At 49.7% G+C, this 23,263-nt stretch overlaps 1 protein-coding gene across 6 annotated transcripts in view; it reads right to left on the reverse strand.

Annotated features, from left to right (window-relative positions):
- The window catches only part of HIVEP3 (HIVEP zinc finger 3), a 261,024-nt gene that overhangs the window by 68,343 nt on the left and 169,418 nt on the right, over positions 1-23,263 (reverse strand). For 5 of the 6 annotated variants that reach the window (XM_050326111.1, XM_050326114.1, XM_050326109.1 and 2 more), the window contains one exon: positions 980-1,044. The exons of the other annotated variant lie outside the window; for it this stretch is intronic. The gene's annotated coding sequence lies outside the window, so the exon portion shown is untranslated. The remainder of the gene's footprint in view (positions 1-979; positions 1,045-23,263) is intronic. 6 annotated transcript variants of the gene reach the window in all.

The following is a 23,263-nucleotide window of genomic DNA, read 5'->3' on the forward strand; positions in this document are numbered from 1 at the left end:
CCTTAAATCTTGCTGGTGGCAAAATCCTCTTGTATGTGACACTCAAGCAAATGGAGGGATTTTCTGCTGCCTGGGCCTGTCCCAGCCAGATCAAGATCCCGTGGGATTAGTGGGAAGCTCTTTAGGCTCTGCCATTTCTGCCCATTCCAACCATAACAGCATTTTCCTCTGCACACCCAATTTTAACCTGGTGTTAAGGCTTACGTGGTGTGTTACTAGAAAATCTACCCTGTTTATTGTCCATGATAACTTTTAAGTCAAATTTTAGACAAATTTAACCGATGGCCAACATATCTGACACGTGTTAAATATGATATATATATATATAATTAAATCTATGTTAAATATACTTTAAAATCTCACTTATGCAGTGAACTCAGCACAGCACAAATTCTTGCTGAGGGACAGGTACAGCTCCTCCTTTACTGGCAGCCAATGAAACATCCTGGCTGTGGAAAAACCACATTCAGCATTTACCCCTTTTTGATTTAAATCAATCTGGAGAGACACATCTGTGGGAAAACACATCCCTTTTGTCAGTAGCTCACAGTCTCCTTGCAAAAAACCTGCAAGTCCATGCCTAAAAGCAGATGAGGTGCTGGGCCAAGCACAGGGTGTAGGGTTTGCTGCTACCTGGGGGTCATGGTCTTTGCAACCAGATCCCAAATTAGCTTTGAACAAAAGGGCAGTGCCCATAAATAAAGTGACTGATGACTGAGAGGGATTTACAATGCAAAGAGCAGGCAGCAGCAGTAGTAGCAGCAGCAGATCTCCTCTGATTACCTCTTGTAACTCTACTCAGTAACATGAAAATGCTTCTGCAGCACCCACAAGGCAAAAGTTTCTCAAATCTATTGGAGAAACAGCGAAGTAAAGTGGACAAACAGAAAAGCAAGTCCTGTTCCCAGGTGGAATCCACTGCAAAGGGCAGTGAGCACAGCCAGGGTAAGGCATGAGGGAAAAAACAGAGATTACTCACAGTGGACTTGGGAGTCTGGAATTTTGAGGGTCTCTCTCTTTTATTTGCCCACGGTTTAGTTCAGTCTGGAAAAGAAAGAGCACGTTGGAATATGGTGTGTGCATTAAAAGGCCATCTCAGCAGTGAGCACACAGGACTTAGAGCAGGTGCCCTGATGGGGAGGATTGCCTGGTAACCAAAACAGCAACACAAACTCAGCCTCAACAGCTGGAGAGCCCTCGGGGACCTCCCTCAGTGTGTTTACCCTGATGGTGACGTGAATGCTCCCAGAAAACACATCTCTGGGGGATGTTCCCCCTCCTGGACCAGCTATTCCTTCCCCTGGATCAGGTCTCTCTCTTCCTGGATCAGGTTTTTCTCCTCCTGGAACAGGTTTTTCTCCTGGACCAGATATTCCCTCTCCTGGACCAGGTTTTTCTCCTCCTGGACCACGTGCCTCTTCTCCTGGACCCTGTTTTTCTCCTGGAGCAGGTATCCCTCCTCCTGGGGCAGGTTTTTCTCCCCCTGGACCAGGTAACTCCTGAACCAGGTATTCCCCCTCCTGGACCCTGGTTTTCTCCTGGAGCAGTGTCCCTCCTCCTGGCCCAGGCTGCAAGGGGAGCAGAGCCTGGCTGGTGTCAGCACAGGCAGGTGCAGCACAGACAAAGTGAAAGCTCCACACCCTGGCACAGGTTTCAGGTCTGCTCAGGGACTGGGTGTCCAGATCAGCACCCAGGGGCTGCAGCCCTTCCTCCAAAGCTCCTACTTGGTCTCGAGTTTTGCATTTAGGGCACCTTCAGTTTTAAGTAAGTCACTCAGTTGTGCCACATTTACCTTTCACAAACCTCTTAAAAAGACTAACAACTAACAACTAACACCTCCCAACACAACCAACAAACACCTCCTAACAACTCTCCTGTGAAGACGGCTGGGAGAGCTGGGGGGTTTCTCTTGAGAAGAGAAGGCTCCAGGGAGACCTGAGAGCCCCTTGCAGGGCCTAAAGGGGCTCCAGGAGAGCTGGAGAGGGACTGGGGACAAGGCATGGAGGGACAGGACACAGGGAATGGCTTCCCACTGCCAGAGGGCAGGGAGAGATGGGATATTGGGAAGGAATTGTTGGCTGTGAGGGTGGGCAGGCCCTGGCACAGGTTGGGCAGAGAAGCTGTGGCTGCCCCTGGATCCCTGGAAGTGTCCAAGGCCAGGTTGGATGGGGCTTGGAGCAACCTGGGCTGGTGGAAGGTGTCCCTGCCCATGGCAGGGGTGGAATGAGATGGGCTTTAAGGTGCTTCCAACTCAAAGCACTCTGATTCATGTGTTTGACTCAAACACGTGCAACATCTGCTGAGCTGCCGTGGCCTTGCCGGGGGGAGGGACGACAATCCAGTGCTAAATTCAAGTGACCTGGGTTCAATTCCCACTTTGGTTACACATTTCCTGTGTGAAACTGGGCAAGTCACCTCATTTACGGTCTGTGTGAGTCCCTGCTGCTAAAAAAGGGGACACTTCCTCCTTCCCCAGATGTGGTGTGAGTCATCCATGAATGTCTGTGGGGCCCACGGATACCACGGGAAGGGAGAGACCCACGGAGATAAACAGGGATCCATCTAACCAGGAACAGCTGGGAAGACATCCAGGAGACTTTCCCTGCTCATTAAAAAGTCTGGGATTGAGTGATGGAATGCTGTGCTTATTCACTTTTACTTGGCCCCCACGTGGTTTCAGCCACTTTTCCTCCTCACCCTTCCAGCAAAGGGTGACCCGTGAGGAAATCAGATGAACAAACCCAACCCTGCACTCAGCCAGCAAGGGTTAATTAATGAATTTCATAACTTCAAAGAGGCTTTCCAGAAAAGCCTTTGAGTCGGAACAGGGAAACTGTTGCAAAATCTGCATATTTACGAGCTAAATATTCCCAGAAATATCCCCATCAGAGCTAGAAGGGGAAATAAAGCAGCGAGCCCTGTGCAGGCTGAGGAGCAGCAGCAGCAGAAAGGCACCACCAGAGCTCCCTCCATCCTGCTCACACTCACAAACCACACGTCACAAGGCAGTTCCAGCCTTCCTTGGAAGTTAAAACTCAGTTTTTCCCCATCCAGGCAGACCCAGCACTCACACAGATGCTCCTGGACCAGCTCATGGCTACTCCATTTCCACCAGTAAGCCCAACTGGGATTTAAATCCAGGCTCCTGTAGACAGGCAGGGGATGCCAACACACTCCCATGTTCGTCAAGGGTTGTCATATAATAAATATATAATATATTTATATATTTAATGAATAATATTTTGTTTATATATAACAAATCTGTTAAGTATAATTACAATATATAAATATTATAATAGAATTACTATATAAAAATAAATATAATAAATTAAATATATAATAAATACATATTTGGAATAAAACTAATCCTGTTTTCTTGCAAATAAAACTCCAGAAAAGCACTTTCTTTAGCAATGTCTAAGGTGACCCTCCAGAACTGTTCAACCCCTGTGGCTGTGAGGAGGGATTCTGAGCATCACCACCACACCTCCTCCCTGCTGCTGACCCTTCTCACACCCTCCCAAGTGCAAGAAAGCAATCCTTTAATATTTCAAAACCACTCCTGCACAAGGATTCTTTCAAAATTCATCTGGATTGAACACTCCAGACCTGCCAAAGCCAGAGTGGGAAGGCAGTTCTTGGAGGGCTGGTGATCCCATCCAAGGCAACGTGCCTTGCACGCAGCCCAGGCAGGAATTGCCTTTCCCTGTGTTCCCCTGCAGAGACTTTGGTTAAACTCATGTGTTGAGAAACCTTCCTAAATGTTTCTACAGAGTTTCAAACCACAGGAGTGGAAAAAAAAAAAACAAAAGAAGGAAAGGGACAACTCCAGTTCAGCTGGAGTTTATGACTCCTGCTCAAGCTCATGATTGCAGGGTGAGTCAGTGGGGAACCAGGCAACACCACAGGCCTGCCCTCAGGCTTTGTAAAGCTCAGCTGAAAAAGGCTCCCCTTGACCCTCCCCAGACTTAGGGCTGAGTTTGTCCTCAGGAAAGCCTTGCCTTTCCTCTGTGGATGCACACACAGATTATGGATGCACACACAGCCCATGGATGCACACACAGCCCATGGATGCACACACAGCCCATGGATACACACACCACTCCATGGATGCACACACAGATTATGGATGCACACACAGCCCATGGATGCACACATAGATTATGGATACACACACCACTCCATGGATGCACACACAGACTATGGATGCACACACAGCCCATGGATGCACACACACAGCCCATGGATGCACACACAGCCCATGGATGCGCACATAGATTATGGATACACACACCACTCCATGGATGCACACACAGCCCATGGATACACACACAGCCCATGGATGCACACACAGATTATGGATGCACACACAGCCCATGGATGCACACACAGATTATGGATGCACACACAGCCCATGGATGCACACACAGATTATGGATGCACACACAGCCCATGGATGCACACACAGTCCATGGATGCACACACAGTCCATGGATGCACACACAGCCCATGGATGCACACACAGATTATGGATGCACACACAGCCCATGGATGCACACACAGTCCATGGATGCACACACAGCCCATGGATGCACACACAGATTATGGATACACACACAGCCCAGGGATGCACACACAGCCCATGGATGCACACACAGCCCATGGATGCACACACAGCCCATGGATGCACACACCACTCCATGGATGCACACACAGCCCATGGATGCACACACAGCCCATGGATGCACACACAGCCCATGGATGCACACACAGCCCATGGATACACACACAGTCCATGGATGCACACACAGCCCAGGTGATGGAGGTGATGTTTTGCATGTGTAGGAGTCTGGCTCACCACACACAGCTCAACAAGCCCTGTGCAAACACACCCCATGAACCCACTGCAGGCAGGGCCTCAGCTGCACCTGAGGAGCAAAATTCACAGCATGGTAACACAGCAGTGATTTTAGAGAAAAACAGACCTAAATCAATCACTGAGGTGGAAAAAGGTTTGTCCCAGCACTTTTCATATTTCACAGAATCCTGGAATGTGCTGAGCTGGAAGGGATCCACAAGGAAAATCCAGTCCAACCCTCAGCCCTGCACCCCAAAAATCATCCCATGTGCCCCAGAGCATCAGCCTGGAGCCTCCTGGCAGCCTTGGGGCTGTGCCCACTGCCCTGGGGAGCCTGTTCAGTGCCCAACCACCCTCTGAGATCCAAGCTGAGCCTGCCCTGACACAGCTCCAGCCATTCCCTGGGGGCTGTCCCTGCTCCCCCAGAGCAGAGCTCAGTCCTGCCCCTCCTCTGCCCCTGCCCAGGCAGTTGGAACTGCACTGAGGTCTCCCCTCAGTCTGCTCTGCTCCAGCTCAACACACCAAGTGCCCTCAGTGTCCTCACACGCCTTCAAATCCAGGCCCTTCCCCATCTCTCTGCCCTCCTTTGGACACTCTCCAATGGCTCAATCTCTTCCTTCCATTGTGTCCCCCCAAACTGCCCCAATATCTCAGGTGAGGTCACAAAGATACACAGCAAGTCCCAGGTCCTGGCTCCTTCTCACACACCTGGACCGTGCTGTCCATAAAGGACCATTTTGGAACCTCCTCTCCCATGGAATCCTGGAGAACAGCTCATGGAGGGAGGGGTTACTCAACAGGTGAGCCTGAGCCAGCAAATTAGATGGCATTGAATTACTACACAAACCAGCCCTTTTCAGACTGGAGCTTGTAGGAACTTCTTCAGCTCTCCCAGCTCTCCACAGTGGGGCAACACCTGAGGGGAAGCTCCTTGCATGGTGCTCAATACTGAATTAATATCATTTCTTTCCCAGTGTATTTTGCATTCTATGGGCTTCCTGAGAGTAGCATTCCCCTCAGGCTTCACCAAAGAAAATAAATGGGGAAAAAAACCCTGGCTGTGATTGACTCACCCCCTGGTTTCCTGACAGTTGGTCACTGCAGGAGTCAAAGCCACTCCTCGATGGGGAGAACAAGGAATTTTGGTGTGGTTTGTAAATATGAGGAGAGGGGGCTACTTGTGGCTCTTGAGAAGTGACCAAAGGCCTGCTGGGGGGTTCAGCCACTTGACCCCTGTGTACCTGCCCATGGAGAACCTCCTTGCCTGCCATGGCCCAGGGGAGTTTGCCCTGAGGATGTGCTGGTAGGACACAGATGGGTCGATGACGTTGCAGTAGGGCTGAACAAAACCAAATGAGGAACGTAAAGACAAGGAAAACAATAAAGAGAAACTCTTAACATGCAAATTCCATCCCTGCTCCTTGATAATTCCGCTCTGTGAGCTGTTACACAAACTGCTTTTTGTCTCGTTAACAATAAAGGAGAAGCAATTAGGAAAAATGCAAAAGAAATTAAACAGAATAAAATTAAAAGAGAAGTCAAGATTATTGTATAAACTCCACAAAATGGCAAAGGGAATCTTTCAGGCTGATGTCACAAAAAGCTCTGCAGTTTGCTTTGAATACAGAAGTGAGGAGCAGAAATGCTACAGAATATCTCTCTATAAAAACCAACTTTTCCATGGGAGCAGAGGCCATGGAGCTGTGTTTGCATTTAGCCTGTGCTGAATTACAGTCCAAGCCCTCAGTAAGGCTTGGACTTCCCTCTCTTGGCCTTCCCCCTCTTTCTACTGGCACAGAACAATGGGACAATGAAGTACAGAACCATGGAATGGGCTGGGTTGGAAGGGACCTCAAAGCTCACCTCATTCCACCCCCTGCCATGGGCAGGGACACCTTCCACTAGCCCAGGTGGCTCCAACCCAGCTTCTCTGGGCTACCTGTGCCAGGGCCTGCCCACCATCACAGCCAACAATTCCTTCCCCATATCCCATCTCTCCCTGCCCTCTGGCAGTGGGAAGCCATTCCCTGTGTCCTGTCCCTCCATCCCTTGTCCCCAGTCCCTCTCCAGCTCTCCTGGAGCCCCTTTAGGCCCTGCAAGGGGCTCTCAGGTCTCCCTGGATCCTTCTCTTCTCCAGGGGAACCCCCCAGCTCTCCCAGGAGAGGTGTTAGTAGTGTTTGTTTGGAGGTTTGTGAAAGGTAAGTGTGGAGCAACTGAGTGATTTACTTAAACCTGAAGATGCCCTAAATACAAAACACTGGCTAAAAACAAGCTTTGAGGAAGGGCCACAGCACTGGAAGGGGCTCCAAGGTCTCTCCAGAACCTTCTCTTGTCCAGGCTGAACAGCATCTGCTCCTGAATTCATTTGTGTGTAGCTGCACACACCAAATTATGCACCAACACCCAATGCTCAGTCAACTCATTCCTTGTAGAAAACAGAAACAAGAGCCAAGGTTTCCCTGGCTTTGGTTCCCATTCTTTCCCTGTCAGCCCATATTGACCAAAGTGATGCCCTCTTCTCCAGTCACTTCATTTTTTTTCCCCTGATGAATTTATTTGTAGAAGATCACGTGGGAGTTTCAGTTTTCTGCCCTCCAGGCACACACCAGGTCTGAAAATCGGGCATTCTCCAATCCCCATGGGCTGCACCCAGTGCCCTGTGCCTGCCCTGCCCTCCAGGCAAGGTGAGCAGCCCAGAGCTGCAAACAGGACCCCTGTCTGACACCTGGGGACAAACCTTGGGTTCACCTCCTCCACCATCCCCCTCCTCACCACTCACACTGGTTTCTGCAGCCACTGCTGCTGGCAGGTGCTCTGAGAGCTGATCCAGAGGGCTCAGACCAGGAGGCAGCAGAGCTGGAAGCAGGAGCAGCCAAGGCTCCAGCGCTGGCAGATGCAGCACCTCACCCCCTGGATGGCACAGAGGGACCTTGGCCAGAACTCCCACCCTGGGTGGCAGGTTCATTTCTGTGATACATCACTGGCAGCCCAGCTCTAGGGCTTGATGCTTTGCTTTGGCAAGCCCAGACAGAGTCACTGAGGTGTTTTTTTTTTTCCTTGTAATGTTTTCTGGTTTATACTTTTTTTTAAAAAAACAACTAAATCTTGAAATATCTGTGGGGTTTTGTCATTTCCCTCTCTGAGAAAACAAAATGAATTTACAGGGTTTTAGCAAATCCTTGGGATGTGCCAAGGGCTGCATCCTTCCAGAGTTGAAATGCCAGTCACTGGTGGAGGTGAGAGGCGCTGGAAAGGCAGCCAGGAAAATGCAGAGCATCACATCTGACATGTCCAACAGTGACACAAGCCAAGAGAAGAGGGGCCACAACCTCCAGAGCTCCCTGTGGAAGAGACTGATGGGCTGCTCCCCACTTCATCCCCCTCAGAGCCAGCACAGCTACACACACACAGCAGAAAGTTTCCACAGAAAACATGGAAAGCTCTGCCCTCTCAGCTTGCTCATCTTTCCCCCCCATCCCCCCACTCAAGCAAAGAACAAGAGGGATCAAGGCTGATAAAGGACTGAGTTATAACCTGGAGTCAGGATCTGGGGAAGAGAAGGCTCCAAGGAGACCTTAGAGCACCTTCCAGTGCCTAAAGGAGGTCCTAAAAGAAGGAGACTTCTTACAGAGGCAGAGAGTGATAGGATAAGGGGTAATGGTTTTAAACTAAAAGGAGGGATTTAAGCTGGATATTGGGAAGGAATTCCTGGCTGTGAGGGTGGGCAGGCCCTGGCACAGGTTGGGCAGAGGAGCTGTGGCTGCCCCTGGATCCCTGGAAGTGTCCAAGGCCAGGTGGGAGCAATCTGGGACAGTGGAAGGTGTCCCTGCCCATGGCAGGGGGGTGGGATGAGATCCAAGGTCTCTTCCAACCCAAACCATTCTGGGATTCTGTAATCCCATGATCCTGTGACCCGAGTTTTGCACTTGCTCTGCCATTCCTCGCTCTGGGAGCAGCTCCATCAGAGCAGCCCCATTCCATGGCACCCAGAGGCTCCTTCCTTGTTCCTCAGGGGGAGTCGCACTCCATGGGTAACTGCAGATTGCCCAGAGGCTGAGCCACAGGAAAACACCCTTTTTTCTCCATGCAGCAAAACCCAAGCTTTTATTTTCCACCTCTCCTCCTCAGGCCACTCCAGGGGGGTGATCCCTGCTCCAGAGAAGGCTCTGCACGCTCCAGGCCCACCCAGGTCCCACTGACCATACCACGGATCTGGGAGATGTTGATTCTTTGCTGGGATGCCTGGAGGGAATTCCAGCTGCCCTCCCCACCAGGAGCAGCCACATCAGTGCCCCCAGGCTTGGGGGAAGTTTGGGCTTGGAATTTGAGGCCTGACCATTAAAGAGGCCATGAGGTCTTCTGGGCAACCACAGCCTGCAATTCCCACACTGCTGGACAGGAGCTTTTCCTTTCCTGGCTGCCCCAAAGCACCACCCAAGGCTGCTGAATGTTCTCACCCAGCTACCCTCTCTCCATGCACGGTATTCCAGCCCTGGAAGTGTGAACCAAGTTCCCAAAAGCTCTAACATCCAGTAAAATACTGCAGAAATATAAATACATTATTAATTCCCTGAATTAGGATAATGCAAAAGCAGGAGGCAGGGGGGGGAAGATTACTGAGCATGAAAGAAAAATAAAGCAAAGAAAAATAAATAAGAATAATATAAAAATAAATACAAATAAAGATAAAAAATTAAAAAATAAATTAAAAAAAAAAAAAAGAAAAATAAAAAGAAATCAGATTTCCCACTTCCTGGACACAACATCAACACACAATGTTGTGTTATGTCAGCCTATATCTTATTTAACCAAAGTGGAGATGCTGAAAGATTTAAGTGACAGTGAAAAAAAAAAAACAACACTTCTGTAATCTCAGTGGCAATAATTCTGTAAAGAAACTCCCCCCAGTGATTTAGGCCCAGAGGCAATGGGTTTTTTTTCCTCTCCTCAATGAAAAGCCAGAAAGAGAAGAAAACAGTCCTTGTATTCCCACAGGCAAAGCCAAAGTTTCTGATCCCATCTCCAGGCTGGAAACCTCCTATTTAGAGACAGTCTTGACTCGTTGGGAGCATATCCTGAAATTCCTTATATTCTGTCACACCACAGAAATGGTGAATGAAACAGAAACACATCTTAGACACAGCGAGCAAGTCCCTGCCTGTCCCCAGTGCCACCCTCATCCTGAAAAGCTGCCTGGATAAAGACTTGGCTGTGTTTTCGTTAAGTTTCAGGGGAATTGGGGGAAGAGTTGCTTCAATGACCACAACTTTGCTCAAGGTAAATATTTTCTCAGGCACTGCTGGAAGGCTGGGCATTGGCAGCACAGGCAGATCCAGCAAGGAACACACAGAACCAGCTGCAAATGGTGCAGCTCAGGCAGTTCTTCCTTCCCACAGCATGCCCCAATCCCTATTATAAATGATTATATATATAAATTTACATATATCTTGCAGTATCTGTGCTCACAAACACATCCAGGTACGTTTCTGTTCCAAATTCCAAGTCAAATTCCAGTTCTTTGCAGGCCTATAAAGGGTGTGAAGAGCTGTCCAAGATGAAGAACCAGCTGCAAGAGATGGTGCAGCTCAGGCAATTCTTCCTTCCCACAACATGCCCTAAGCCTCACTATAAAGGAGATATTTTTTTATATACATATATTAAAATTATTTTATATATAAAAATTATATATATAAAAATTATTATTATTATATATAAAAATTCCAGCTCTTTGCAGACACCTACAAAGGGTGTGAAGACATTGGAAGTGCCTTGGTGTTCCTCACCCCAGTTCAGAGGGAAACCTCACGTTTTAGTGCTGCCAAGCCAGGTCACACAAAGCACAAATAATGTAAAATCAAGATATACAGTTGTTTAACAGGAAAGGAAATAAAAACATGACTGAGTTTGGAGGGAATGCTGTTGGCCTTGTAGGAAGAAAAGAATCAAGTCTGGGCAGTGTTTGCTTCCCTGTCATCACAAGCTCCACAAAACTCCCTTGTATGCACATACAAAAATACACCTTGTGCCAGTGAAACGAGGCAGGATTTAACAAGAACCAGAATGTGTTTTGGGTAATTTCCAGGTGATTGGCCTCTTCTTAACAGATACTTCTTGTAGATGAATGCAAATATTTATGTAGGGACCCCACTGGCTGCGTGTCCATCTGATTCTGGTTTTTTCCCCTCATAAACCTGTTCCTCAGGAATCCACAGCACCAAGCACTGACTGGGGGGAAGGAGAGAAAACCCAGAGCAGGATTTTCCACACCCTCAGAGCACCAGACAGGATCTCCTCCGCACCAGAGAGTCTCCACTCTCCTAATCCCATTGCATTAACATATCACTCAAAAATCCCCCAGCCCTGACTCCTACACAGGGAAGCAGCTCAACCAAATGTTGGCTCCAGCATCTGCTGCTTCCAGTGGGCTGGGGTGGCTCTGCTGGACAGCTGAGGGGGCTTTGGAGGGGGAAGCTGCTCTGCACTTTGGTGGGACAACTCTCCTGAGCATGTAACACTGAGGCAGGGAAAACAACAATTAGTTACCAAAATGAGCCCCTGGAGGCTCCTGCCAGTGCCTGAGACAGAGCAGATGTTCCTGGGTTTAAAAGCTAATTGGACATTGGTTTAAGTTGGTCAAAAACTTGGTGCTAACAACGCCAAGGTCTTGGGGTGGATCCCCCACGGGGGCCACTCACTCAAGGGTTGGGCTCAGTGATCCTGGTAGGTCCTTCCAGCTCAGAATATTCTGGGATTCTGTGAATTTCAGCCTCAGGCAGCCTGGTGTGACCCCTTCCTTGCTCTGAGTCTCCAGGTTGTCTCAGACAATGCCACTTCCATGTTTTCCTTCCCTTTGTGGCTGCAAAGGTTTGAGAGCTCCAAACAGGAACACACTGCAGGATGCAACCAGGAGGACAAAGCCAAAACATCCCACGACTGCAGGGCATGTGTGGAGTTGAAGTGAAGGATAAGCAGGAGGATCCAGCCCAGAAGAGACCTCCAGCCTCACCCCATTCCCAGCAAATCCTATAAAAACCTGTGAACTTCACGGCCTGGGAATGACCTTGGTGACCTTTATTTGGGGCCACCTGAAGATATCAAAGGAAGGGCTGATCAGTAACATTTGTTTTGCTGCATCCCATTGTTTAATTTTGTAAGGCAGTTATGCAGTCATAGAGTCATGGAATCATGGAATGGTTTGGGTTGGAAGGGACCTTAAAGCCCATCATTCAGTCCCACCCCCTGCCATGGGCAGGGACACCTTGACTAGCCCAGGTTGCTCCAAGCCTCGTCCAACCTGGCCTTGGACACTTCCAGGGATGGGACAGCCACAGTATTCACGAGAAACAACTCAATTTTGGTGATCTCCATTGCCCCCTGAGGTCTGCCTGGTGAAGGTCCCTGCAGACGGAGCTGGGAAGTCAGGAGGTGACACTGAGAGTCACCGTCTTGGTCCAGAGCAGCTGGGACGTTCCACAGCTCACCCCAAATCAAAGGGAAACTGATCTCATGTACAGTCCAACCTTCTGGCAACATCTCAGCAGAAACTGGATACGCTGCTGTCACACCCAGAGACCGGATAAATTATCCAAACATATCAAAGCCGGGAGCAAAATGACATCTTAATGTGGAGCAGGAGAACGAGACCGCTCCAGTGGCACTTCAGTGACACAAAGCTCCACTTCCTAATCCTGCCAGCCTTCTGAAATTTGTTTCTAAGAGCTCGTGGCTGAAGAATCAGCCAATTATGTGTCCATTTATTTTCATGCCTCTAATGAAATAAAGTGTGAACTTCTATTTAATTAAAAATGAGTTCAGGCTGCTGACCAGAGACACTTCTAAAATACCTTTTGGCACTTCACAACTGAGCTCATCAGGGCTTCGAGTTGGAATGGCTTTAAGGAAAGGATATGGAGGTCAAATATTAAAGATTTCAAGGCAAATAAATATTTTTTGAAGCCTGGCCTCATATCCCTGAAAAAAAAAAGACAGTGGATATATCCATGTGCACAGACAGCCAGGAAATCTGAGATCATATTCCTTCTCAATAAAAAATAGTCTTCAGAACATTCATTTGGTGATATTTTTTAAAGAATTTAAATGTTTTTTGTCAAGAAAAAATGGACAAAGATTTTCACTGACACACCCAACCTACTTCTTTGAATGCAGGTTACCTTTTTCTAAGAAAATAAAATAACAGATCTCTAGACCTGCAAAGCACCAGAGCCAGAAATTACTCATGTGCCTCAGCTACTGATCCAAAAAGCCTCCTGCTTTGCAGAGCCTCAAAAGGAAGAATGTTTAAAAACCTTCCCTAAGATGAAATCCCTGATTGAACAGCTAAAGAGATCGCACACAAAAAAAAACCCACCAAAAACAACATTATTTTAATGCAAGCAAGAAAGACCACAACTGAACTTCAGACTAAGTGGCTACTTTAAAATAAATAAACAAACTAAATAAAAGCACTTAAAACTTTGGATGCATGCATGGATGGATCCTCAGCCAATGTCCATTCCTCCCCTGACTGTGCCAGAGAAATAACATGAGAAGTTTTTGACAGCACTGACACTCCAATTTTTATCCAGATGCCTTCACTGGTTCCAGGAATCCTCACATTTGAGTTCACAATGGGCTGTTCTGGTGTATCCCAGAATAGCAACTATTTGTTCTTTCAAACAGCATCTCCGAAGCACAGCCCTGAACCTTTAACCAGTGCCTCCTTCTTTACAGGGCTGCTGAAAACCAGCCCAAACTACCTTCACCTCAACACAGAGATGCCTCAGTAATTCACAGCCAGCTGGTTTGGGGTCCAGGGACAGACAAGTGCCTGTTAAATGCACCCTGCACAGCAACAAGGGCTGGAACAAGACCTGTGTCTTTACCTTCCCCTCAGTGTGCAAAACAGTGTTTGGAGACCAGGCAAGTCTGGAATTGCCTCCAGCCTCTCTAGGAAAGGTTAAAAAAAACCCAAACCAAACAACAACAACAAAAAAAACCAGCAAAAAAAGAATCTCTCCAGGGGCCAGCATTCCTGCTTTGTGCCTGAGCATTAACAGGCCCTGACAGGCACAGAGCACACCTTGGGGTGCTGGGGGGGTGCTGGTTTGTGGAGCTGCCTGTGCAGACACTGCCTTCAGGCACCACACAGAGAGGGTGTCTTTTGTCTGCTGAGCAGCAACAGGACAGTTCTGTCGCTTCAAGGATGAAATGGGGGGGACAGGCTCAAAAAAGGTGTTGGTGGAGGTTCCTGCGTGCCCTGAACAGGCGGCTCCGTCACTTCTGCTTAAGGAGGCGACTGGGAGATCTCCTGTTCAGGCAGAGCAGCACGGGCAGGGTTGGAGGAAGAGTTCATGTCTTTAAATAGACCAACTGACACGGTAAAAACACCCAGAGCAGCTTTCAGCCCCCCCAGCCCCGTGGCAGCTCAATAACACCGGGACTTCTGCAAGAGCAAGTCCTTAAAAGCAACGAGGGGCTCTCGGGGTGGAAAAAATGAGGTGCAGGAGGAGAAAAGCCCCCCGTGGCACGGTGGGAGAGGGCAAGGAGCTACTGGATCTCCTCCTGTCTCTGCTGCTCTGCAAGATCAGCCCTTCTGTGTGCAGGTTTCCTCTGGTGCAGCCCGAGGCTCTGGGTGTGTGGGGTGTGCCCTGAGCAGAGCAGGATGTGGTCCCACACAGAATTACCAACAGCACCGCCGAGGGCGCTCGGAAGCCCTGCAGAAAAACGCAGCTTGGAGGTTGTTAAGATTTCCCCAGAACTCCTCCATCACCTCGGTGTTTGGCCACGAGCCACCCAGGAGTTCCCCCGCTCCCCTCGCAGGCACCAGCACCTCCGTGGAGCTCCCACCGCATCCCCCGGGGCTCCCCCCGCCAGCCGGGCTGTGGACAGAAGGTGGTGCTGCAAGAATGGTGCAGACACAGCAACAGCCTGCCCTGAGCTGGGGTGCAAGGTGCTGAATCATCCCTCGGGCTGCACAAAGCCCCAAAGCCTTCCAGACCTGCTCACCCTAAACCACAGAATCACAGAGCCACTGCAAGGGACACACAAGAATCATCAAACCCTCAGCCCTGCACAGGCCCAGCCCCAAGAGTCACCCCCTGTGCCCCAGAGCATCATCCAAAGCCTCCTGCAGCTCTGGCAGCCTTGGGGCTGTGCCCACTGCCCTGGGGAGCCTGTTCAGTGCCCAACCAGCCTGTGGGGGAAGAACCTTTCCCTGAGATCCACCCTGAGCCTGCCCTGACACAGCTCCAGCCATTCCCTGGGGGCTGTCCCTGCTTCCCCAGAGCAGAGCTCAGTCCTGCCTCCTCAGGCAGTTGTAACAATCACCAGGGTCCAGGGCTGAAGGAGCCCAAGCAAACTGCCCATCGGGGTAGGAACCTCATCTGGGGGACACACGAAATGACAAACGTGGTTTTCTGCTTTGCAGAGTTTTCATCTGTGAGCCTTTTGTGTTCATTCCTGAGCAACGGGGCTGTGGGGAAGGAGAGCTGCAAAGATCACCCTCCTCTGGTGCACAGAGAGAGGATGCTTGTGCAGATCAGAAGCACTCTGAGCCCACACCCAAAATGAGACAAACATCCAACATGAGCAACCAGCTAGTGGAAGGTGTCTCTGCCCATGGCAAGGGGTGGAATGAGCTGATTTTTAAGGTTCCTTCCAACCTAAACAATTCTATGCTTTTATATTATCTTTCCTTTTAAAGTTTGGGATTTTTTGGTCCTTTTTGGTATTTACGCCTCCTAAAAGGAGATCCTGTTCCTTCCTTCAGCAAAAAGAAGTGGCATTCTTACAACCAAACCTGGGGTTCAGAAATTAAAAAAAAATTTTAAAAATCATCCAAAAAAAGGAGGAAATTCTAATTACAAATACATGAACAATATATTGCACAAGAGTTTGTTTGTTTGTTTGCCCAGCAGACTCCTGTAGAGCTCACAAACCTAATACTGAGACCTGCAGGGGTGTTCTCTGCTGCCAAGTCCCACCAGCAATGAACTGGTGTGTAGTTAGTCCAGCTTTAGTCTTGAGAACCCCTGTTCTTAGTCCTAGACTGAACAGCAAACAACACTGGTGCTCATATTTGTGGGGCACTGCAGAGAGAGAATTTCAGGACAATAACTACAATCTAGTCAAGGCCTTTGATTTTCTGGAACAGGCATTGCCAGGGAGATGAAAAGATTGATTGTCCAAAAGGTGAGGCCACCACCTCCCACTGTCTTCAGAGATCCTCAGGCATTAAGAGCAGAATCAGCACTGATAAAGCCTGACCTGCTAAACAGGGGCTGCAGAACCCCTCAGGCATTTCTGCATCAAGCTCATTACTTGTCCTTAAGCTCCAATTTCTCTTACCAAAATAGAAAACAGTCTTGATTTAAAGACTCCAAACGGTGGCAGAAGCAGCAATTCTCAGTTCAGATGTTCCGGTGATGGATTTCTCTGCTCAGATTCTGTTCCTTTTTTTTTTCTTTTTTTTTCGAGGCTTTTTTTGTTCTGCTCCACTGCCCAAACCCTGCACTTAGAAAACTAAATACCAGGTAGTTTGTGTTGTTGTTTTTGCTCTTCGAGGAGAAATACCCCGACTATCACAAGCCAAGAACAGAATTTTGTGGGCCCTTCCTAAAACCAACCCAGAGATGTTGTCATTCCCTACAATTACTTCTTGGGATCTATTTGGGGTAAGAGCAACATATTTTACATTTTAGACCTTACACAAACCAAAACATGGAGGATTCTTGGAAGCAGAATTTTCCAATCAGCCTTCTATACATCTTAGATAAACTTTCTAGCTGCAGCTGGGTTTGTGGTCTGCACAGGCCAATGGTGACACTGGGCAATGGTTTTTGAGGAGTAGCAATGGGCAAAAACCAGAAACCATCGTCATTTTCTCTGGTCATGGAAAGCCTACAGTGCTGAAGGTCAAAGGAAAAAGAAAAGATAAATTAAAAAAAATATATATTTCTCTTCTTTGTGAACTAGTTGACATTCCAGCACCACAGCTGGCTGCCTGCCAATGGCAAAATTTATTATTTTTTTAAATATTATTTTTTTTTCTGTGGCACCAAGGTTTTTTTAAATACTGCAAATCAAAAGAAAGAGATTTTTAGTTTTTTTTCTTAGCAATTCTAGGGTTTATTAGAATCATGGAGCCATGGAAGAACCTGAGCTGGAAGGGACCACCAAGGATCATCCAGCCCTGCACAGACCCAGCCCCAAGAGTCACCCCCTGTGCCCCAGAGGATCAGCCAAAGCCTCCTGCAGCTCTGGCAGCCTTGGGGCTGTGCCCACTGCCCTGGGGAGCCTGTTCAGTGCCCAACCAGCCTGTGGGGGAAGAACCTTTCCCTGAGATGCCCTCAGTCTCCTCTGCTCCAGCTGAACACACCAAGTGCCCTCAGCTGCTCCTTGCGTGGCCCCTCCAGACCCTTCACCATCCTCACGTCCCTCCTTTCGACGCTCTTTAACTGCTTTAGATTTTCCTTACGTTTTGGTGCCCAACCTGCCCCCAGAACTCGAGGTGAGGCCGCCCCAGAGCAGAGCAGAGCAGAGCAGGACAATCCCCTCCCTCCCCCAGCTGAGATGCTGACCCTGATATCAGAGTTCACAGCCCCCAAAACTCAAAGTTCAACACAACCACCAGCCCCTGCAGCTCCCCCTGAGCCCCCCAGAGCAGGGCTCAGGGACTGGGGACGGGGGCTGCTTTTAGAGCTGCGTTCTGGTTCTTTAAATCAACAACAAATCTGCTGGGTTATTACAGCAATTTGCAAACTCAACCTGTAACAGGGAGGCAGATTTGGCAGCAGCTCCATCTGGCAGGTTGAGCCTCGCTCGCTGTTTTAGGAGGAACCCAGAGCAGGGCCAGCTGTTCAGAGCAGCTCTGGATCCACCTCCCCCAGCAGCCCAGAGGAACTGGAAGCCTCTGTCCCGATGTTTTGCCGAGCTGCACAGGGAGGAAGCTCCCCCTGCCCGGGGCTCTGTGTGTCAGGAGGAGTTCCCCGGGCACAATGAGTGCCATTATAGCCGGGGTGTTGATTTCCCACGGCAGAGCCGCTGCCAGAACACACAATCCCGGGGCTCACCCCGGGCCCTGCAGGCTGGAATGCCGCGGAGAGACTCCTCTCTACAGAGAATGAGATGATTATGTTGGGATTGATGCTTTGGCAGCAGCACTGGGACTTCCCCCAGTCCCTGCTCTGCTTCAACCCCTGACCCAGCAGAACTGGGGGCACAAATGTTACTGCTGATACCCCCCCACACACATCCTGCTGAGGTAAAGAGAATTCTTTATTTCAGCACAAACAGGTGAGATCAGGGCTCTTCCCACTTCTTTGAGAGTTTCAATCTCCTTCCTGCTCGCTGGCTTTGATTCTCTGCAGATCATGGAAACAAAGAGTCACAGAAACACAGAATATTCTGAGTTGGATCATCGAGTCCAACTCACAGAATCACAGACTGATGAGGTTGGAAGGGACCTTAAAGCTCATCTCATTCCACCCTGCCACGGACAGGGACACCTTCCACCAGCCCAGGTTGCTCCAAGCCCTGTCCAACCTGGCCTTGGACACTTCCAGGGATGGGGATGATCTTGTTCCCTTCTCCATGAGGCCACACAAGGAACAAACTCCTCTGAAAGGGCTGCACTGCAGTGCTGGGCAGATCTCATCAGCACTTGGAGGGGTTTTATTTCCCTGGGGTGTTTCCTTTTCACTCTGTCATTTTCTTAATGAAGATGAATGAAGGAAGCACCATATCAGAAACCCTTGCAAGCAAAAAATTGCACCTCTGCTCAGCTTCAGCAAAGGCCCTGCCTGGCTTTTGCCTTGATAACAATTCTGATTTTCTTTAGCTGTTTTTCCTCTCTGAGGGAGCAGTAAGATCAGAACTAGGCCTAATTTGACCCTCTGCTCCTGTCCCTACAGCCAGTTCAAAGCTTCAGAGATTTCCTGAGCAGCAGGTGTCATCCCAGCATCCCAAGGCCCTACAGCAGTGAGTCCTAGACAGCCCCTCAAAAATAGAAATGCACCATTCCCGTATTCAGCTGAAAACAGGCTCCTGGAAGAGCCTTGCATGACGAGCTGCTACCAGAGCTCAGCCCAGACGTCCTGTTTTGCCTCCTTTTATCGTGATAAGCTTCTCTTTTTTCCATTCTAAAGAACCACACTGCAAACAAGCAGCGCTGTTTCCCTCCCACTGCCCCCCCACCTGCTGCAATCCTTCCCTTGGACTGCTGTGGTGGAGCCTCCTCACTCCTTCCAGGAGGGCCAGAGGATGCTGTGTGTGCCACACAAGAACACCCTGCCCACGTCACCAACCTGCTGCAGGTTAATCCACCACAGAAAGCTTGAACCAAAAGGTCTTGGGGGTGTTGTCATACAACTTTTTAACTGCTTTGATCTGCTCTCCTGGTGTTCAGCAGTGAGAGGTGCAGTCTCCACAGGGCCAGGGCTGTTTGGCCATTCTGGTGGTCAGTGGTGTCCACATGGTGGGATTGCTGAGGTGTCCTGAGTCGGACTTGATGATCCTTTGGGTCCCTCCCAGCTCAGGACATCCTGTGATTCTCTGCTCTAGGGTACACAAGGGCACCAGTACAGTCACCACTCTGCTCTCTGTCCCCACATTCTGTCATAAATCTGCACCTCAGCAGGTTCAGAGGAGAAGAAAAGTCTCGTTTGCTCCTTCTTTGGGACAGGCTCTTCTTTTGTACAGACCGAGTTTGGTACAACATCACACCGAGCAGTGACTGGGCATCTCAGCTGCAAACAGCCAAGCCCTCTGCTGCTCTGCTCCACATCTCCAGGAGGAGCAAATGATGGCACTGCCTTCAGGCTGGTGATTGTTTTGGCCAGTGCTGCTGTCCCAAAGCTGAAGGTCACAATTCTCAAGGTGTTTGGCCTTTCAAACACAACAGCTCTGAGATCCTGCAACTCCTCTGGTCCCACAACAGAACCACCACTACTGACAGGGGTTTGAACAGTCTGCTCAGGCAACCTGAGCCATTTCTGCCCTCTTCAGTTCTTTTGGCTCTTTCTCCTTATTTCATAATCCCTAAATCATCTCTAAGTGTGCACTAATCCTGGGAGATGACACGTCTTGGTGTGGGACAAGAGGTCAAAGGTTTTCTTTATAAGCTGCTCCCATCGTTGGCCAGACAAGGGTGGCCATGAGTAGCTCAGCAAAGACTTGATCTTCCTAATGTTAAAAAGGACAAATCTGGCCTACATGCTGGAAGCTGTTCCCCCAAGATACTGAATCACAGAATCTTTTAGGATGGAAGAGCCCTCCAGGACCATCGAGTTCAACCTTTGACCCCCATCCCCACCTTGTCCCCCAGCCCAGAGCACTGAGTGCCACAGCCAGACCTTCCCTGGACACCTCCAGGGCTGGGGACTCCAAACCTCCCTGGGCAGACCCTGCCAATGTTTAACAACCCTTTCCAGGGAGAAATTCCTGCTGATGTCCAACCTGCCCCTCCCCTGGCACAGCCTGGAGGCTGTTCCCTCTCCTCCTGTCCCTGTTCCCTGGGAGCAGAGCCCGACCCCCCCCGGCTCCCCCCTCCTGTCAGGGATTGCAGAGCCAGAAGGTCCCCCCTGAGCCTCCTTTTCTCCAGGCTGAGCCCCCCCAGCTCCCTCAGCTGCTCCTGCTGCTCCAGCTCCTTCCCTGGACACCTCCAGCCCCTCAATGTCTGTCTTCTTGTGAGGGGCCCAGAGCTGGACACAGCACTCAGGAGGTATTTGGTGACAGTGTTGGAAGGCAGAGTTGCCTTCTGCTCTCTGGATACTTATGAAACACCTTCCTCCACCTCACCCAGTGTCTCTGGCTCTTGTTCTTCCCTGGAGCTCTGAGCATATGTAACAAGTTTTAAATCTGCACTTTAACTCCCAGAGGGACCATCTCTTTCCTCATCACTTCCCTCAGTCACCATCTCTCCCTCGATGTGACAATGCCACCAACTCTCCACGGCACTGTGGGACACTGTCCCCCTACAGAATGTGTTCCATCAGCCACCAGACACCTCCAGCAGAAAGGGCCTGTCCAGTGTTTAACCTGACACTTCAGCCTTAGGGGAGAAGCCAACAACCACGGAGCTAATCCAAAAATTCCTCACCGCTGCAGAGACCTTCGTGCACAATCAGCAACTCACCTACCTTGTGTCACCCCAGGGCAAAACTAGGAAAGCTCATCTTCTTCCTGTGAATCACCCTCAGAAAACAGCCCCAATTAAGAGATAAAACATTGCTGCCACAACACCAACTTGTGCAGGGATTTATTTTTAGAAGCAGCTGAAAATAGCGTGGGTTACCTTGGTCAGAAACATCACCTCTCTGTTGGGAAGGGATGACATCAGAGCAGTGATACAGAGTCCTGGGGGGAGAGGCACTTCACACCCTCCCCAGGGCTCCTGCACAGCACCAAACTGAGAGAAAACACTGACAAAAAGGAGGGGAGAGCGTCCAAAATTGTTCTTAACACCTCCCTGTCAACGTAGTAAGATGGCAGGGCTTAAAGAGAGGAGTGTAAAGGGATGATTCAAAGCAGTTTGGAAATGACAACATATTTCCCACTAAAAAGTCAGAGAAAAAAAGCTGTGTATAACTTTGGGGCAGAGTTTTGGGTTCTGACAGCCAACCCTGGGTCTGAGATGGACTCTGATGCAATGCTGACTCTTGATTTGAAGTGCCACTGCCACTGTGAAACCAGGTCTCAGTGCAAAGATCTGAGGATGATTCCTGGTGTGACACCTCCAGCACATCCTTCTGCACCAGTAAAGGAATGGGAGAGCAAAGGCAGAGAGCAGGGAATGTCCATCCCTGCTCACACAAACCCCCAGCACAAATCCCATGGATGGTGGTGGTGATGGTGGGGGGTACCCTGCCCCAAAACAGGGTCCAACTGAGCCCTGACACAAGGACTGGAGAGGACATCACATCCTCAGGGATCCACCAAAACCACTGCAGACAATAAAATCCCTGCCAAGAGCAAACTCTTCTCCACAGGCCACACTGTGTCCCCTCTGCACCCCCTGTGCTCTCTGCCCTGTCCTGAAAGCACAGGGGGAAATCCATCAACAAAGACAAGGGCTGAGTCCCACCAGGATCCAAGTTAAGGATGCACCTCCAACACCCCAGAGGTTCATGGCACTGTGAACCCCAATATGAAAAGAGAAGATGAATTAAAACCTGTGCTGGGCACTGGTGAGGCCACACCTCGAGTGCTGGGGTCAGGTTTGGATCCCTCACGGCAAGAAGGACACGGAGGGGCTGGAGCGTGTCCAGGGAAGGGGCTGGAGCAGCAGGAGCAGCTGAGGGAGCTGGGGGGGCTCAGCCTGGAGAAAAGGAGGCTCAGGGGGGACCTTCTGGCTCTGCAATCCCTGACAGGAGGGGGAGCCGGGGGGGGTCGGGCTCTGCTCCCAGGGAACAGGGACAGGAGGAGAGGGAACGGCCTCAGCTGTGCCAGGGGAGGGCAGGTTGGACATCAGCAGGAATTTCCTCATGGAAAGGGTGGCCAGACAGTGGCACAGCTGCCCAGGGCAGGGGTGGAGTCCCCACCCTTGGAAGTGTTCGGAAAACTTGTGGCTGTGACACTTTGTGATACGGATTAGTGGGGGCATGGGGGTCAAAGGTTGAACTCGATGATCCTGGAGGGCTTTTCCAACCTTTATGATTCTGTGACAACAAAAAGGTCTGGAAGTGCTGAGGAGCAGCCTCTGCAGAGGCCTCAGTCAGGACACGTGGCTGCAGCTCGTGGCTCCTCATCAACCCTTCCCACTTCCCAAAGCATCCCCACAGTGCATCCCCACAGCCCATCCCACAGAGAAAACCTCCCGCTCCCTCACACTTGTAAAACTCCAAGCCATCCTCCTCTTCTGACTGCAGCTTTCCAAGGAGTAAATGTGCAAGGGGAGACGGGAGGGACGAGGCTGCTGGAAAATTCCCCCCCCCTCCCAAGGTTTGACAGATCTTGCTCCATCTGGGCACGCACAGATGCAGTGCTGGGCAGATTTGTTTGGTGAAAATCTGAACAGCTTTTCTGAGATGGAAAACAGTGAGGGAAAGATGCAGTAAAAAAAAAAAAAAAGTGCTGGGAAAAGTCAGTGGCATATGCAAGTGAGGGGAAAAAAAATAAATAAAAAAATGCAGCTTTTTGGTGAGACACCCAAGTGGAAAATTACAGGAGGATTGTTCCAGGGGGAAGAAGCCACGTGTGGGATGGGACAAGGATGCTTTGGCCACGCCAGAAGATCAGGGGCAAAACCAGAGGGGAGATTTGGCACAATTCTCAAATAAAAAAAGAAGCTTGGAGCAGAAACCTGTTTGAAGATATCAGCACAGGGAGAGCTGGGTCACCTGCAGATGGACAATATGGGAAAGGGGGCAGGAGATGGATTTACCGACAACAAAAGATGGAAGAGGAGAT

Source organism: Myiozetetes cayanensis, unplaced genomic scaffold (assembly GCF_022539395.1).
Source record: "Myiozetetes cayanensis isolate MyiCay16 unplaced genomic scaffold, myiCay2020 scf31, whole genome shotgun sequence".
Taxonomy (NCBI): Eukaryota; Metazoa; Chordata; class Aves; order Passeriformes; family Tyrannidae; genus Myiozetetes; species Myiozetetes cayanensis.